Source organism: Lagenorhynchus albirostris, chromosome 13, assembly GCF_949774975.1.
Source record: "Lagenorhynchus albirostris chromosome 13, mLagAlb1.1, whole genome shotgun sequence".
Lineage (NCBI taxonomy): Eukaryota > Metazoa > Chordata > Mammalia > Artiodactyla > Delphinidae > Lagenorhynchus > Lagenorhynchus albirostris.
In genome coordinates, this window is record NC_083107.1 from 82,042,718 (window position 1) to 82,059,714 (window position 16,997).

The window sequence follows — 16,997 nt, forward strand, 5'->3', positions numbered from 1 at the left end:
AGGGGTGGGCAGCCAAACACAAGCTCTAAGGATGGCTCTGCATTCAAGGGGGTGATCTGGTCCACTGGCGGGGCAGGGAGGGCGGAGTCCCTCAGGATACACCCTCGGTCCAGGCTGAAAGAGCTCAGTTCCCGAAACCACACGTGCTGCCCCGCAGGGCTCTCACTGTGAATCGCCACCTAAGAAGCAGCAGTTCTAGGGCCATTTCTGGGGCCAGTTCCTCCTCTAGTTGCCCAGGCCTGGAGGGCTCAGTGCCCATCGTCCTTGCTGGCCAGCCCTTGGGAAAGGCAGCTACACAAGCTTTTTCCTGCCAGGGCTCGACGCCTCCTCTCGCCCAGCCACAGGCCTCCTGGGCTGCCCCTGATCTGCCCGCTCACACCAGGGTGGATGTGTGCTCAAGAGATGACAAATTATTTTAATATATCCTGAAGTCCAACTTAATTCAGCAGCAAAGTCCCGGTGGGAGAAAAATATAGTGGGTCTGGAGTCAAAGACGGATGGATTTTGGATTATGACTATTTCTGAGGTGACTGTGGTTTTAGGATGACTAATCTCCCCACGGTCCCCAGGGAATCAGGGCAGCGGCTCGCAGAATACTTTCACACAGACATTTGGCACAAGACAGAGGCATTTTCTTCTACTGCTCAATTCAAGAACTGAGTTAGAGGGGCTGCATGTCCTGCAGATGTCCCCAGGGGCGGGAAAGACCACAGAACATACCATGGAAGCCAAGACGTGCTGGTGAGACCACACAGGATGCAAGCTTCACAAAGGGGAGCAGGACTGTAAAGGACATCAACGCGATAGCGAGCTAAACCCTGAGCCCTGCGTGGCCACGACCAGTACCCAGCACTAGCCCTCCGGTCACCTGGGGCCCTGGCGGCTGGCCAGCTGCATTCCCAGCTTCCAGTGGGCACTCACAACGTCTTACTGTAGCTCCTGTGTCCACTCCCATTACTTGGGTATTTGAGCTCATGTCACTAAACAAAAGGAGCCTACAATCTCCAACCGTTTTGAAAAACTGTCATATTTACTAAAGATGACTACACACACTCCATGAACCAGAAATTCAACTTCTTGATGTATTCCCGACAGAAAGTGGACCTATGTCCACCGAGAAGGCTCACAGCTGCACGACTTGTAAAAGTCCCTGGTGGAAACTGTCCCTGTGTCTATCCACCATCAATGAATAAGAAACTGTAATGTGTTGGTACAGCGGAGGACCACAGAGCAATCAAAACGAACCTCAGTGACACATGACACATAGATGAAGCTCTAAGCAAGACGCTGAGTGAAACGGGAAGACACAGAAGAGGACATGCTGTGTGAGTCCATCTACAAAACGGACGCGTGGTGATTGGCACCAAGCTAGCGGCTGTTCCTGGTGGGGGGCAATGACCAGAAATGGTCAGGAGGGGGCTTCTGGGTGCTGGTGACACGGATTTGTTCATTTTGTGAAAACTGACCAAGCTGTCCACTTAATGCACACAAGTTAAATTTCAGTAAAAAGTTAAAGAAAGGAAGCGAGGCACCCGCTGTCATTCCTGCATCCATCCTAGCCCACCCGGCAGATCTGGGGGCTTCCCGGGAGGCCCACCCAGGCTGAGGACTGGTGGTAACTGTTCTCATAGCCCATGGACATCTCCCAAGACAGGTCCACTTATGAAATGGTGGAAAGAGAGAGCTCTGAAGTCGGGCAGGCTGGGTTCAGGCCCTAACCTCCTCCAGGGGCCCCAGTTTCCCCATATCTGTCCAGGGAAGCTGCTAGAGATGTGAGTTTTCACAAAGTGAGACCCCTGTGGACCCAGCGCCCAGCGTGCACTTCCTGAAATGTCAGCCACCCATTTACTGGACAGAAATTTACTGATGAACTACTGTATATGCCAGGCATCAGGGGTACTGAGTATTGACCAGCACCCCATTTCTCAAAGGGCTGGCTTTCCAGTAACAAGACACCAAAAGAGAAAGTACGCGCAGATCACAAACTGCTAGGAAAAACATAAAATGAAGTGATCTGACAAAGATTACCAGGCAGCTAGGGGTCAGGGCAATACTCTAGCTTGGATGCTCAGGGAAATCCTGAGTCAGGGACACACATGAGGAGGAAGGGACAGACTTAGGAAGACAGCTCAGAGCAGAGTGAGCAGCAAGTGCAAAGGCCCTGAGGCCGGAGTGTGCTTGGCATTGTCAAGGAGCAGCAAGAAGGTGAGTGTGGCCAAAGTACGGCAAACAAGGCCAGGGTGGGGGTAAGAGATGCGGTCAGCAGTGAGCAGGGGCTCAGAGGACGGGGCAGGGAGTTCACATTTTTATTTTAAGCACAATTGTTGTAGAAGAGCTCTGGGAAACCAGAGAGTGCTACAAAAATACCAGGCATTGGGGAATGGGATTATAAGATTCCCTGGAACTGAGGGCAGCAAAAAGTGGGACCTTCTGGCGACCCTCCAGGCCTCCCCCAGTGGTGGGGGGTTGGGGGTAGGGGCAGGTTACTTCTAAAGGTGTTGCACTTCCTTGAGACGTAACATTCGAGTTTGTTCACTCTTGATACTCCGTGGGCAGGAAAGAACATAAAATGGCTCATTGCCCACTAATGAATTCCTAGAGCCTCCGGAGACCCAGCCACTGCTCCCACTCGACAGGCTCCTGATGCCAAAGACCAGGGGCCATAAAAACCCTGCCTAGCGTTCTTCTCAGGCGGCGTCTGAGGCACCTCCTGTTCCCGACAGAGGAGGAAAAAGCAAACCTTTGCCAACAGAGAACAATGAGGCAGCCACAGGGGAAACACCGGTAGGCCCGGGGAAGGGGGAGCAAGAAATCCAAGCCCGAGCCGGCAATTTCTATTTGGGGGCACATTCTGCCCACAGATACGCCCACCGTCAGCTGTCAGTCTCGGCCAGAGAACGAGCCTCACGCTTTTGCAGTTGAGGGGACCCTAGAGACCCCAGGCTGGTGCCGGGAAGTGGCCAGGCTTCCCCCACCCCCGGTGAGGCCACCTCACCTGCCGTGTACATGGACCTCCACCACGAATTCACTTGGGAGGAAAAGATTCCGCTGCAAAGAATAATAACAAAGAAAAACCACCCACATTGTCCCACCCTTTCTCTCACTTTGCAGTTGAGCAGACAAACATCCCCGAGAGAAGGGTCTCACCCAGGATCACAGAGCGAGGTCCAAGCCCGACCTCTCACCCAGGATCACAGAGCCAGGCCCAAGCCCGACAGGAGGGGTGGAGGGGTGCAGGCGCTTTCAATCTGCTGCGCAGAGATGCGAAGATTCAGGCCCCTTCCAGGTGCTCAGACTGCATGTCACCTGTCCCCGCTGGTCACTTGTCCCGTGAGCTGGGCCACAGGCCTCTCTCTTAAATGTTCTGAGAATTTTACGAGTAACGATGTTGGAGAAGAGAGGGGAAGGGTTTCGAACGAGCTGTCAACATTGCTCTTTTCCTTGAAAGCCCGTGGGCAGGAGAGGACAGGAATGATGCGCCCCATGAACGGCAGCAAGGGCCACACCCGGGACCCCAGCTGACTTCATGACAGCGGGGCGACACACTGGATTCAGTCTCACCCCCACTTCATGGATGAGAACACTGAGGCCCAGAAGTTCAGGGTCTCTCCTGGAGCCACAGGGCCAGAGAAAGGAAGAGACTGTGGGCTTCTGACTCCCACTCAGGTCACTCAGGGGAGGTGTCAGCACTCCCAAAGGGGCTACTTGATGTCCAACCAGTTCTTCCCCCTCAGAACAGCTGTCCCTTCGAGGAAGGAGGCTCTCTGCCGGCCCGGGACGTGCCCGGTCTGGTCGCAGGCTTGAGGTGGGAGCTAGCTCTGGCCAGCCCACCTGCTTCTCTGCCCTGTGTGCCTCTATCCACTGACCCGACGGCCCATGAGTCGGCCGACCGTCCAGACACAGAGGGCACACAGACCCAGAGCCCTGCCCTCTTGGGGCTTAAGTTCTGGTTACATATGGTTCATGCCACACATTGTAAGTTCTGAGGGGGGAGGGGGAGGGGTTTGCAATTCTACACAGGAGCCAAGGAAGGGGTCACCAGGTGACAGTGGCCATGCCTTGTAGACAGGCACCCCGTGGCCTCTGTTCTCTGGCTGCAGGCCCAGGCGGGGTCCCTCACCATGGACGTCTGGAGTAAGTAATGACGAGGAAAGAGAGCACGGGGGCGCCCGTACCGCACCTGCCATCCCAAAGTCCCCTCCCTTCACAGCCAGTGCGGCCACAGCTGGGCAACAAAGGACAGGAAGGCCGCTTCTCGACAAGGTGTCCCTGGGCCCACCCTGGATGCCCCGGACAGCAGGTACTAGAGCATCAGGAATGGGGGTGGGTACCAAGCACCCCCTTCACATGGAAATGGCCCGAAGCGCATTAGATTTGGACTCTGACATGTCACCATGTGGCTCTGGGCAAGTCACCTGTCCTTTGTGACTGCTTCCACCCCGTGAGCTCCCGCAGGGGACTGCAAGGACCAGAGGAGGCGACACATTCACGTGGAGGCCCTTGAAGCTCCTAGCGTTTAAGGCTCTACCTCAGGACCACTGGGCACACTCACACACCGCCCCAGTCTCAGGATCATCACCCACCTGTAGATGGGGAAATGGAGGCTCAGAGACATTAAGCCACTTTCCCGAGGTCACACAGCCAGACGGTGCTATGCCAGCTGAGCCTGCCGGGCCCTGCAGGCCATATGACCTGCGCAGTGGAGGCTGCCAGAGACTACACCTTGCCTTCGAGGAGCGACAGATAAAGGAGCGAGGAAAGCGGCGTTAATTAAGCATTGAGGTGTAATTAAGTGAGACGTGCAAGGCAGCGCAGAGGGTAGTGAGGTGGGGTCTGTGCAGAGGGGCCCCTGGCCAGGCTGCCCGCAGAGCAGTCTCCTCAGGCCGGCCTCCCGATGCCTGCCCCGTGCCCTGACTGAAGCCCTGGTGGTCCCCCAGGCCCCAGCACTGAGCGTTTGGGGACTCTGACAATCCAGCCCCAGTCCAGGTACCCCTGGGGCCTCAGGTCGAGGATGTGGACAATTCCGAGACTCCTTCCCACACGGCCTCCCCCCATTCCCGGGGCGCTGGGAGTCTGTGAGGCCTGCCTGGAAGCCGCCTGCTGGGGCTCCTGGCCCTGGAGACTGAGCGCTGGGAGGGCTGGGTCTTGTTCCTACATCTGTCATGCACGGCGCCTGGAGGGCGGCGGAGCAGACCCCGAGCGTTTAACGAATGAATCGGCAACCAGGCGGCTCCGCGGAAGAGGAGATGCGAGATGAGGCTGCTGAGAACGACACGGCCAGACCATGGAGGGCATGAGCACTGGGGTCCAGGTCGCTTTTGGCAATACGGAGCCACGGTGGGATCTTAAGCGAGGGATTAGGAGGAAGACCTGCGTGGCAGCCTGGGCAGGAAGGAAGGTCAGCAGTGCCGAGGCTGGTGTCAGGGAGACCATCGGAGGAGTGGGGGTGAGCGACGCGGGCACTGACACTCGTGAATATCGGGGATTTTTAAGGGTGACTGCGATCACGTGTGGCTTTCAGCTGGTCACACACAGAAATGGGAAACAACCCCACCCCCCAAGACAGAACTCTAGTGCATTGTTGGCATTAATGTCCTAGTTGCCGGTCCACCCTGAAACCCCAGGCCAGCTTGTGCTCCGGGCTGTGCTTCCCAAAGCAGGTAACCGGGAGGAAAAGTATAACTTCCCCACAAAGAAAGGAAAGCACCTTGAGAGCATCTGGGCTCCCCTGAAACACAGCAGCCTGCAAAGCAGCCCGCCAACGGGCAGCCAGGGCCGTGGAGCATTGAAGCAAGTTCTCCTGCGAAGCCACTTATCCAGCCACTTATTCAGCACAGAGCTCGCGCAGCCGATGTGCCGTATCCGCGATGAAGGGATAGTCATCTGAAAACACAAATAAATTATTCATTCCCCGCAAACGAGCAGCCTCTGGGCTCCTGCGGCAGCTGAAAGGCTCTGCGAATCCTATTAGCGACAGCGCTCAGCCGAGCAGACGCTGGATCCCGCCGCCGCCCGGTGTAGGCGGCTCTAGCCGGGAGCTGCCCACGCTGCGGTCCATTCCGCGTCCGCGGGTGAAAGCAGCCCGGCGCCACGTGGAGAATCACAGCCCTGCCGGCCTGACCCGGGCGGCACGGGGCCCCTGGGCAGAGCATTTACACCGGAGGACCGGGTCCCAAGGACCTGCCTTCCACACAGAGCCTCCCCAGGCCCCCACTCCGGGGTCTGCATCGCCCTACCACCACCCATCAGGACCCAAGCCTGGGGTCGGCCCGCTTGCTCGAATGCAGAGTCCCAGGCCCTGCCCCAGACACCCTCTGGGACTCAGTCCGCAGCACCGCATTTCCCACACACGCTGGAGCTGAGGTCACCAGGAGAAAGTGCTGGGGTCCCCGAGTCACCCCCGGATCAACGGCAGCTCAGCCGGCCTCGCAGCCCTAGGTCAGGTTCTGGGCCTCTCAGGGCCCCAGGTGCTCTGGGGGGCTCTTGGGAGGATGACAAGAAAGAACCTTTGCAAAGCAACTGTCACACATGGGTCTCTGCCCTCTCCGTGTCTGTATCTTTGATTCCAGCCTCTCAGCTCACTTCACAGCTGGGAAGAAAAGCCTCAGGGGTTTTGACTGCCAAGGCGGGGCTCCGCACCACTATTTCCTCCACCTGGAACAAGCCCTCTGTCCCCACGGCCCCTTCCTCGGGGAGGACTCCCACCTCCCCGCAACGCCCCCCTTACTTTGAACGCACTTTACCGGGGTGCCGCTCGGCGTCTGTAGCACAAGGGAGGGGCTGTGGACGGGACGCGGCCCGACCGCGGGGCCCACAGGCGGGCACAGAGCCGCGCGTCAGTGTGGCGGTGAAGCGGTGACAGCGTGAGAGGGGCGCCCGCGGCCCACAGCGCTCGTTCAGCTGAAAGCTGTCTCTCTGCAGACCTGTTGCACGTGATGTGAGCGCGCGGGCTCTGTCCCTCCATCCCCGTCCTTGCAACGAGGGGTCTTCTGCAAGAGCCACACTTCTCACCTCTCTCCTTGGCGGGGAGGAAGGAGGGGGCTTATCTGACCTGGCTAAAGAAACGACCTTCCAACCTCATTCCCCCATCCCCGCTCCCATCTCCCCTACTCTGTCCCGACAGCGGACGCTGGCAGTGGGTCTGCTGTCTGCCTACGACTGGGAAACATTTTTAAGGGTGAGAGCAAGTAGCAGGAAGCTGATTCTGGCCACAGAGCAAGCTTGCCAATCCAGAACTACCAGCAAAAATAGGGTGTGTGTGTGTGTGTGTGTGTGTGTGTGTGTGTGTGCGCGCGCGCGTGTGTGTGTGTGTGTGTGTGTGTGTGTGTGTGTCTCTGGAGACATTTCTGGTCCTTATAACTGGGACGGGGGAGGGATCGGCCGTGGGGGAGTCATCTACTGGCACCTGATGGGTAAAGGCAAGGATGCTCCTAACACCCCAGTGCACAGGTCGCCCCACCACAAACAGTCATGCAGCCCAAGCTGTCCACAGTGCCGAGGGTGAGATCCTGACATAAACGCTGTCCCCTGTTGCTCACCACTTGGGTCCACCTCTCCACTGGTTTCAGAATCTAGTGGCCTGGGGTGTGCGGATGGAACCACACCCTCATCTCCAAATGCCAGGTCAAAGGTCCTGCAGGGCGCAGAGCCACTGCTCTGCCCGCACCCACTGCTCTGGAATCGTGGCGACCACAGCCACGTTTTACACTCACCCTACTCGGGGGCAGCGGGCAATGTTTTAGGAAGCCCAGCCCTCGGGGTAGTATGAGCCCCCATGAAGACCTGGGGGCTGCCTCTGTCCTGCACCAGCGGTGACCCAGGCCAACCAAGACGCCCAGGGGTTCCCACATTTGACCCTTCTCACAGGAGTGATGGGCTGGTCTCTGAGATGGAACAGAAGTCTCATTTATGCATCCTTTCACTCATTCAAAACACATTTAATTGAACACCTACTATGTGCCAAGCACTTTCCCAGGTGTTACCGATGCAACAGGGAACATGCGCAATTCTTGCTTTCAAGGAGCTCACTTAAGTGTCCCAGGAGATTATGGGGCAAAGTGACAAGTGCCATAAGGATAGTGAGTATAAAATTTGAGGGGGGCCGTGGTGAGATGTACAGCCCTACCTAAGGATCTGGGAAGGCTTCTTGGAGGAGGTGACATCTAAATGGCAACCTGAAGGATGCCTAAGAGTTAGCCATGCAGAGAAAGAGGAAATGCAGAGGGGTGGGGTCTAGGGAGAAGCTTTTCCAAGGATTCCCAAGATGCTCCCTCACCCAGGCAGGGGCAGTTGACACACCACAGGGTGGTGGGCCTGAGAGGATCAGGTGGGGAAGCCTTTGCCAGGAGCCCACAGGCTTGTGTCCGGCAGGGCTGGCCTGGGTGGAAGAAGCCCAGGGGCCAGTCATATTGAAGTCACAAACAGCAGACACACATCCACCCCCACCCAGACCACAGCAGTGGCCCTGCGTAAATACCCTTTGGCCCCCCGAGGAGGCAGGCTGACCTCTGCCGGCCTGCCCACCACCTTCTCACCATCCCCAGGGCACAGGACCCTGGTGTCCCTAGACCAAGCCAGCCTCGTGCACTTCCTGACTGAGAGCTGGATTTTTTTTTTTTAATTATAAATTTACTTTGGCAAAGGGAAACGCAGCCCACAGTTTCACAACCAGCTCTGCCTACACCTCTTCGGTGCTGTAGACATTTGTGCAGTTAAAATTGTGCCAAGGTTTTCTGCAGTGATGACAATTCCTGTCTGGACCTCCAGGTAGACCTGGCGCAGGGAGCCCACCCTCCCTTACAAGAGGGCCCCCTGGCTCCCGGAAGCTTTGCCCAGAGGACGCACAGCCGGGCCTGCTCCGGACTCCAGCTCGGAGGCTGCAGTGCAGCCTGCGTGGACCAACCGGGAAGAGTCAGGATCCGCGTGTGCGCAGAAGCCTCCCACGTCTTTCCATTTTTTCTCAAACCTGCACGCTCATGAATGAATGAATCTGCACTAAACCAAAGTGCACAGCTTGCCTTTAACCCTGTTAAATTCGTCTTATGTTCCGCTCGTCCTTTCAACCTACCAGAGCTTCTGGAATTTCATAGCTCTCCAGTTTTGTACCCTCAGCCCATCTGATACACATGCCACATCTTATACAGCGGTGGCTGAAAACGCAGACGCGGTCGGCAACCACCATCCCATCACTCAAGGCGTCTGGGGGTCGGGTCATTCGGCTGCCTGTGAGGCCACCTAACCATTGATCTTCAGCGCCCGTCACCAGAGGCCCAGCTGCACCGTGCTTGAAGGGCTGGGCCCACAGCTGTCCTCTGATAGCCCAGCCCATCAAAAAGCAGGCGGAGTTGCGTGTCCTCACGTATGGCCACCCTCAGACCCGCCTCCCAGGGCCATCGACACCTCGCCTTCAAATTAACTCCCGCTGGGAAGCTGGGACTTCAGGTCTCATCTCTAGAATCGCCCGTTTGCTCGGGCGGACAATCACAGGCCTGTGGGCTGGAGAGCCAAACACGCTTCCAGTGGAGGGAGCAGAGTGGTACGGGGGGCAGGTCACAGGGTCGCATCCAGTGCCAACTCCCCACTCCGTCCTGATGCCCCCGGGAGGGTGCCAGGGGCACGAGGACCACCTTCCATGGAATGAGGAGGCTGGGCTGAACCATGTCCGAATCCAAAACTTCGTGACCCTCCATTAAAAGTTTACAAAAACTTTTGCTGTAGTTGTTGTTGTTTCATTTTGTCTGTGGCCACGCGGCACAGCACGCGGGATCTTAGTTCCCCGACCAGAGATCGAACCCGCGCCCCCTGCATTGGAAGCGCGGAGTCTCAACCACTGGACCGCCAGGGAAGTCCCTACAAAAACTTTTTAATGACACAGGAAAATGGGCTGAAATGAGAGTAAATGGAAAAGGTGGGACGTGACACGAATGTTACATGACGTCAAGGAAAACATACCGCTATGTCTCTTCACCTCTCTGTAAACAAATACTGACCAGAGAGATGGCCCCAAAGGTTAGCTGTGATTATCTCTGAACTGTCGGCCTGCAGATTATATTTGCTTTCTTCTTTTGATCATTACCCGCCTTTTTTTACAATGAGCATTTAACGTATATAACCAGAGCAAAAATATTTTGAAGGACATGCTTCTCCACGACAGATGCCCAGAGGACAGCAAGCCCCCCGGCCCCGCGCCCAGCACCGTGCAGCGCCCTCCTCGGGACAGGAGGTAAAACTGACAGCTGCAACCACATCTCTCTGGCCCCCGTGGGCCTCGGAAATGTTAACGCTTCATGCAAACGAGTCCCACACCGCCCTTCAAGGCAGCCTTTTAAAAAAACCAAGCGTGAGACTATACCTTCCTCCAATTTGCCTTGGGCAAGGCAGCTGCAGAGTCTTGACACTGGAACATGCCAGAGAATTCAGACAGCTGAAGCCATCCTCAGGATCCTACTATGTCAGAAATCCCATCGAGAGCCCGAATCCAAACAAGTTACCCCAAAAGGGCCAATGTCATCCTGTCCTCTAACACCCAGGCTGGCAGGAGGACACGAGCCTGGAAATTACCACCTTGCCTCTACTAAGGCCTTCAGTCCAAAGGAAGAGGCCTTCCCAGCCCCGTGCCTTCTGGCTCCGGCAGCCCTCCCTTCCCTGCAACTGCTTCAATGCCCCCCCACCCCTGCTGCCTTCCCTGCCCCTCGGCAGCTCGTGCCCCCGGGACAACTCTGAATGTTCGTATATGTTTACGTGTTTACTTTTCCACACTGGGCCAGCAGTTCTCCAGGACAGAACTCCCTAAGAACCTGTGTGTCTCAGTGCCAAACCCAGCGCTTGGGTTGAATGGAAGACAGGAGAGAAGGAGAAAGCAGGTGGTTCTGTGTTTTGGTGAATAACCTTGGCCCCGGGCACCGCCCGAGGAGCTGCTCATCTGCTGGGGAGACACTCAATGTGAACAGAGAGGGAGGGAAGCTTCCGGGAGGGAGGACCTACGGGTGGGCTTGGAGGCAGACGGGGAGGAGTGGAGGGAACCGCGCCCAGGTGGGAGGGGGTCCTATGTGGCCAGGCACTCGGGTGCCAGCCAGGTAGTGGGTGAAGCCACTTAACTATCCCAGAGTCCACAGATTGGGAGACAAACTTATCAGCAAGCAGTATGGCAGTGACCGTCCACACACCTGTCCAGGTGACGCACCTCTGCGTCTAAAGCAATGGAAAAACAGAATAAATCCAGAGCGTCCAGCAACTCTGGACGCACAAGGTACTTTAGTACCTTTAGTACCAAGGGCTTTAGCTGGGGCTCAGTTCAGCCACCGCCCACTCGGCCATTCAGGGTGGACTCGGCCCCCGCTGCCCAGCTTCCCTCACGCCTCCCGGCGGCGCCTTCTAGAAGGACCAAGCACTGAACAGCAGGGTGTTAGTTTAACAAATCGTCGTGCACGCTGAGGAGTGAAACAGTACAAAGCCTGCAGAGTCCGGCCACGCAGGGTGATTTTAATAAACGGAGTAACATTTTTCAATAAGTCATGACGTTAGGTCACAGCACAGTATGTAAAAACTAGAGTCCCGTTATGGTAAACTTGAATGAAACATGCATTTTGTGACATTCACGAGAGTAGGAACTCTAAGACAGTGTGATCGGGGCGGCCCTGCCCGGTGAGGAGGGTTTATTTCCCCACTCAGACTTTTAAGGTTGCCCCAAATTGCTCTCCACTCTCCCCACGGGCTCTGGCACTGGCTCGGCCTGTACCACCCTCCTCGGCAGTGGTCCCCATACTTTGCTCGCCTATCACCTTCTTAGTGAGGTCTGCCATCGCGACTTACCTAAAACTGCGAGACCCCCGCCAGCTTGTCTCCACTCTCCATCACCCTGCTCGATCAATGCCTTCCCGTGGCGTGTAGCACCTGACACGTGATACGATTTACCCACCACATTCATTATTGGTCTCCCCCAAGAAATGTGCACCTCTTGAGGCAGGAAGCTTGTCATTTTATTTTTCAGGTGGCTCCCCAGAGCCTAAAACAGTACCTGGCACATAGCAGGCACTCAACAAACACCTGTTGAATGAGGAACGAACACGTATAACTTTTGTAACAAGGAAAAAATAATAGAATATTTAAATCCTTTTTCTTCTTCATCTAGGTCAGCCCTATTTCTCCTTAATGCTAGACCTGGGTATTTTCATATGCTTTGTCGGCATTAAGAATGGGGTCTTTTTTTTTTTTTTTCAGTCAAGCCCTTTAAGGTATAACTCACATACTGTAAAATTCACTCATTTTAGGTATATGGTTCAGTGGGTTTTACAAATGTGTATGGCTGTGTAACCACCGACGTAATATTTTCAGCACAAGTATGGGATCTTTGAATATTATGATAATAAGTGGTCGTGGCTGATATGAATTTTTATCATCTCTCCGACTACTCTTCTGATTATTTTACTAATTGATAGGTTTCCAGTTGATTCCTTCATGTTTTACCAGGTACAGAAGAAGGGCAGAAGGGCAGCCAGCACACGCTCAGTGCCCCGTGTGCATAAGGGGTTGTTGTAGAGACTTTTCTGGGGTTTCATTTTCTCCTCCAACTCTCAGAGGGAGGCACTGTCCCCACCGTACATGGGGCAGCTAACTCGTCCAAGGTCACCCGGTTGCTAAGAAGACGATCTGGGGCTTAAATCCAGGTCAATTCTGATTTCAGAATTCACGTTCGTCCCAACAAATAACGGTACAGTACCACCACCAAGGATGTAGCTGTAATTTGTGTTCTTATTTCTGCGTCTTGTCTGACAGCTTCGTCTTGAGTTTCCTAAATGATATGAAACAGGAGTGGGGGTCATTCCCAGTCTCTCTGCCGCTGTGCTTTACCCGGACGGCTGTGACACACAACTCTGGGCCTAAGAAAAGCCCCCAAGACCTCCTAAGACCAGCCCCAAGATGAGTTACAGGGTGTCCGGGCAGGAGAGGTTTCTCTCTCTTTTTTTTTTGTTTTTTTTGTTTTTGCGGTACGCGGGCCTCTCACCGTTGTGGCCTCTCCCGCTGCAGAGCACAGGCTCCGGATGAGCAGGCGCAGCGGCCATGGCTCACGGGCCCAGCCGCTCCGCGGCACGTGGGATCCTCCCGGACCGGGGCACGAACCCGTGTCCCCTGCATCGGCAGGCAGACTCTCAACCACTGCGCCACCGGGGAAGCCCAGGAGAGGTTTCTTGTCAATACGGTGCTGCCTGGTGAATTCTACAGAGAACGAAACGTCGCTAAGTGAACAAAAACAGGCTTTCAAACAGTAGATGCGGGATGATCCCACGTATGAAATCATATCTGTAGGATTACGGATCTGTGCAAGAGCATCCCGGGGTAGGATGTACACCAAAGTGTTGCCTCTGTACTGGGATTAAGGGTAGGAATTCTCTCCCCTCCCCACATTGCTTTGTTCGTCTATGATTTTCTCATTTTTCTTCTCCAAAGACAGCTAATTAGGGAAGATACCCCAGAACCCCTCTGGGCTCAGATCCCCCTGCAAAGACCACCCTTCTGCGGCCAGCCCATGGATTCTGCCATTGCACAGACATCAGCCTACCACCCCTCCCCCTCCCATCCCTCCAGTCCGTACTTTAAGGTGTCTATTCTGTGTGGCGAGTAGGCCAACGAAGCCCTGTCCCTTGGGCGTTCCCCTCAACCCATCCCGCCAGACAAGGTAACAGCAGACTGGTCCTCACCGGGGATGACGGGGTTAGGACACCATCTCTACGCCACTTGGTCGGGGGGAACGTCTGCCTGCCTCCTCTCTGTCCCAGCTCAGCTCCCAGGCCTTTCCAAGAGGCCGTCACGGAACCTCTCAGTCAAAAGCACTCTCTCCTTTCCACCCAACACCCCCATCTCCAGACCCCGCTCCTGCCTCACTTGGATCCCGTCACATGTTTCATCTCTGAACTAGATGCACCCATGTCTGTCTCCCTGCACGCTCCGAGGAGCCAGGCCTCACCCGCACCCAGCACGGGTCTGGCAGTCACGGGGCCCTGGGAAGGCCAGCTCAGTTCAAGCCGTGCCTCCGGTCTAGAGCGTCAGCCCCTCCGAAGGCAGGACGGGGCCCCATCTCTGCATCCTGTGCTCTATAAGACCTTGAAGAGACAGCAGTACATGAAGAGCAAGGGTACAAATGAACTTATTTACAAAACAGAAGTAGAGTCACAGATGCAGAAAACAAACTTATGGTTACCAAGGGGTAAGTGGGGGAGGGATAAATTGGGAGATTGGGATTGACATACACACACTACTATACATAAAATAGATAACTAATAAGAACCTGCTGTAGAGCACAGGGAACTCTACTCAACACTCTGTAGTGGCCTATATGGGAAAAGAATCTTAAAAAAAAAAAAGAGTGGATCTATGTATATGTATAACTGATTCACTTTACTGTACACCTGAAACACAACATTGTAAAAAAAAAAAAAAATCTCAAAACAAAAACATGAAGAGAAACAGCTCCCCAGGGCAACCTGTAAAGACCTCAAGAACCATCAGATGGGGGGCAACAGGCAACCCTGGAAGGTAGGTGCCGATATTGCAATGAAAACAAAGACCAGAAGGGGATACACAGAGGAGAGGGAGCCTGCTTTGGGAAGCCACCATCCGTGATTTCTTTTTTTTTGGCCTTTACTCTGCCAACTAGCTGATAGGTTGTTACATAACTCTTCTAATTAAAGTAAGTGTGTTACGCGGTCCGCTGTCCCCTGGGCTCCGGCGTTCTGCCCCAGTGACCTGAAGGTCGTGGCCCAGTGGCTCAGGGGAAGATCTAGGACACCCAGAAGGAAGGAAAGGAGGCGCAGGACCATGGGGACGGGCACGGACGGGGGCGGGGTGGGGGGCTGCTAGCTAAGCCAGCCAGGTCACCACGAGCCCCGGGCAGGGAAGCAAGGCTGCAGCCAGCTGGATTTTCCTTGAGGCCCGGGGGAAAACAGACTAAAATGCATCAGAAAGGCAGCCATGCCGGGGCCCAGGTGAGGCAGGTGGGCGGTCTAGATTAGGAGCCCCAGGGCCCTCTGGTCAGGAATGGAAACATCCAAATCTACCGGGGTTAGGGTGCCACTGGGCCACGCCAGGGTGCCCAGCTTCCCAAGGGCCTGTGCCTGCCCGGCCCGGGGGCCTTCCTGGTTCCAGAGGCTGGGGGCCGGGTGGGAGGAGAGTCTGCTTCCCAAGGCTGGTGGAAGATCTGAATGAGAAGGAGGTCTCAGACCCGAGGGGGTCAGCTCTGGTCCCCTGCAGGAAGGAGCCACCCCAGGACCGCAGAGGCTGCACCCGGAAACAAAGCTGTGATATGTGACTCAGCCTGAGCCTGGGACTCAGAGCGCTGCAGACGGCGGACACCCTCCAGCCGCCCCAGAATCAAGGGACCTTTCACCCTTGCGTTAGGATTCTGAAACATTAAAAACCCGCCAAATCCAGGGGCTTTTGCGTCTGATATCATCTGTCCTGAGATCTGCTCTGCCACCCAATCTCCGGTTTCTAGGAACATTCCTGTCACTTGTCGCTTTAGATCACTTTAAGTTTTAATTTTTCTATTATCAAGTCAAATGGTAACGATGCCACGTCGAGGCCTCTGCCCACCTCATGCCTTATTCACGGAGAAGCAGCAGTGTCTTCAGGGAGAACGTGCGGGAGGCCCGGTTCCGCCCTTCCCAGGACAAGCCCCGCTGCTCTGGGCCTCAGTTTCCCACCTGCCTCCCATCCAGTCCAGGAATCTTGCCCACCCGCCTCCCCCGGCCCACAGGCCACTCTCTTTCCTGGAGCATCATCGGCGCTCAGACCTGCTAGCCTCACCGGCCTGGAACATGCCTGTGGCTCTGAGCCCCCGATGTCACACCTGTTCAAGACCGTCCCACCTGTGGGGTAAGGCCAGCGTGGGGACAGTGAGGCAGGGGGGCCCTGAGCGCTGATCTGCTCACTCGGGAGGGCGCTGAAGGATGAGAGGTGGGAAGAGGGGTCCAGGAAGCTTCCAGAGGCCACAGGGAGCTGGCCGCCTTCTCCAGGATCAGCCTCAGCTTCCGGGCCAGGGAGTGTGGGCCCCCGCTGCCCCAGTGGCAGTGCCCGTGACACTGTGTCACATCTATGCTCCCCTGCCCATCTCCCCACCCAACCGGGGGCTCCCGGGCATCAAGCCTCACCCAGCGGGTATCCCCCACATGGAACACAGTGTCTGGAACACAATAGGGGCTTAATAATTGAAGGAGGGTGGGAAGTGGGCACTCGACACACTCAGGCAGAACCAAACCATGCCCCAAAGAAGCACCTCTTGGGAGATTCCGCTCCCTCACCTGAGCCGCGCAACCCACAGCGCCACCCGGCTCCCTTACGCGGCTCATGCCACAGAAACGCAACCTTTCAGATCTTTAGCCCCAGCTGAAGAATGATCAGAAACAGAGATGAAGCCAAAGTGAGAGCGGAACCAGCTGGTGAAACTAGACTGATCTCCGTTCACCCAACACCCAACAGTTAAGCAACGCAGTTCTGGGCTTTTATGTTAGAGAAAGAAGGCCCTCGAGGTCTATTCTGTCATCTTCAAACTCACCGGGCAGAGGAAACGAGGGATGCGAAGCCGCCTTTTGAGGACGAGAGAGCCGTCCAAAGTGCAGCAGACCCAGTCACGGCCCGAGGAGAGGGCGGCCAGGCCCACAGACCGTAGTCTCCCCACCACCCACATTGGCTTCCTGAACAGGACCGGAGCCAACCCGGCCCGGAGCCCCGGGACAGCCAAGTGTGCGGACCCCGCTCGGCTCAGACGTGATCCAACCCGCCCCGAGGCTAGCACTTCCTCTTCCCGCCAGCATCCATCTAACTGTTCCTTGGAGAGACAGTCCGGTTCTGCACACAAAGGCCTAGATAGAGCTTCCCCAGCTGGGGACAAACTCACAAAACAGGCCAAAATCCTAACCCCAAAGTCCCCTGTGCGTACGCGCGTGCGCGCGCGCACACACACGCAGACCAAATTCCGTGCACGCAGCCATGGACACAACGGG

The 16,997-nt window shown here is 55.9% G+C and overlaps 1 protein-coding gene across 2 annotated transcripts in view; it reads right to left on the minus strand.

Annotated features, from left to right (window-relative positions):
• Window positions 1-16,997, minus strand: part of HPCAL1 (hippocalcin like 1) — a 112,175-nt gene that overhangs the window by 36,712 nt on the left and 58,466 nt on the right. The gene's annotated exons all lie outside the window — the stretch shown is intronic.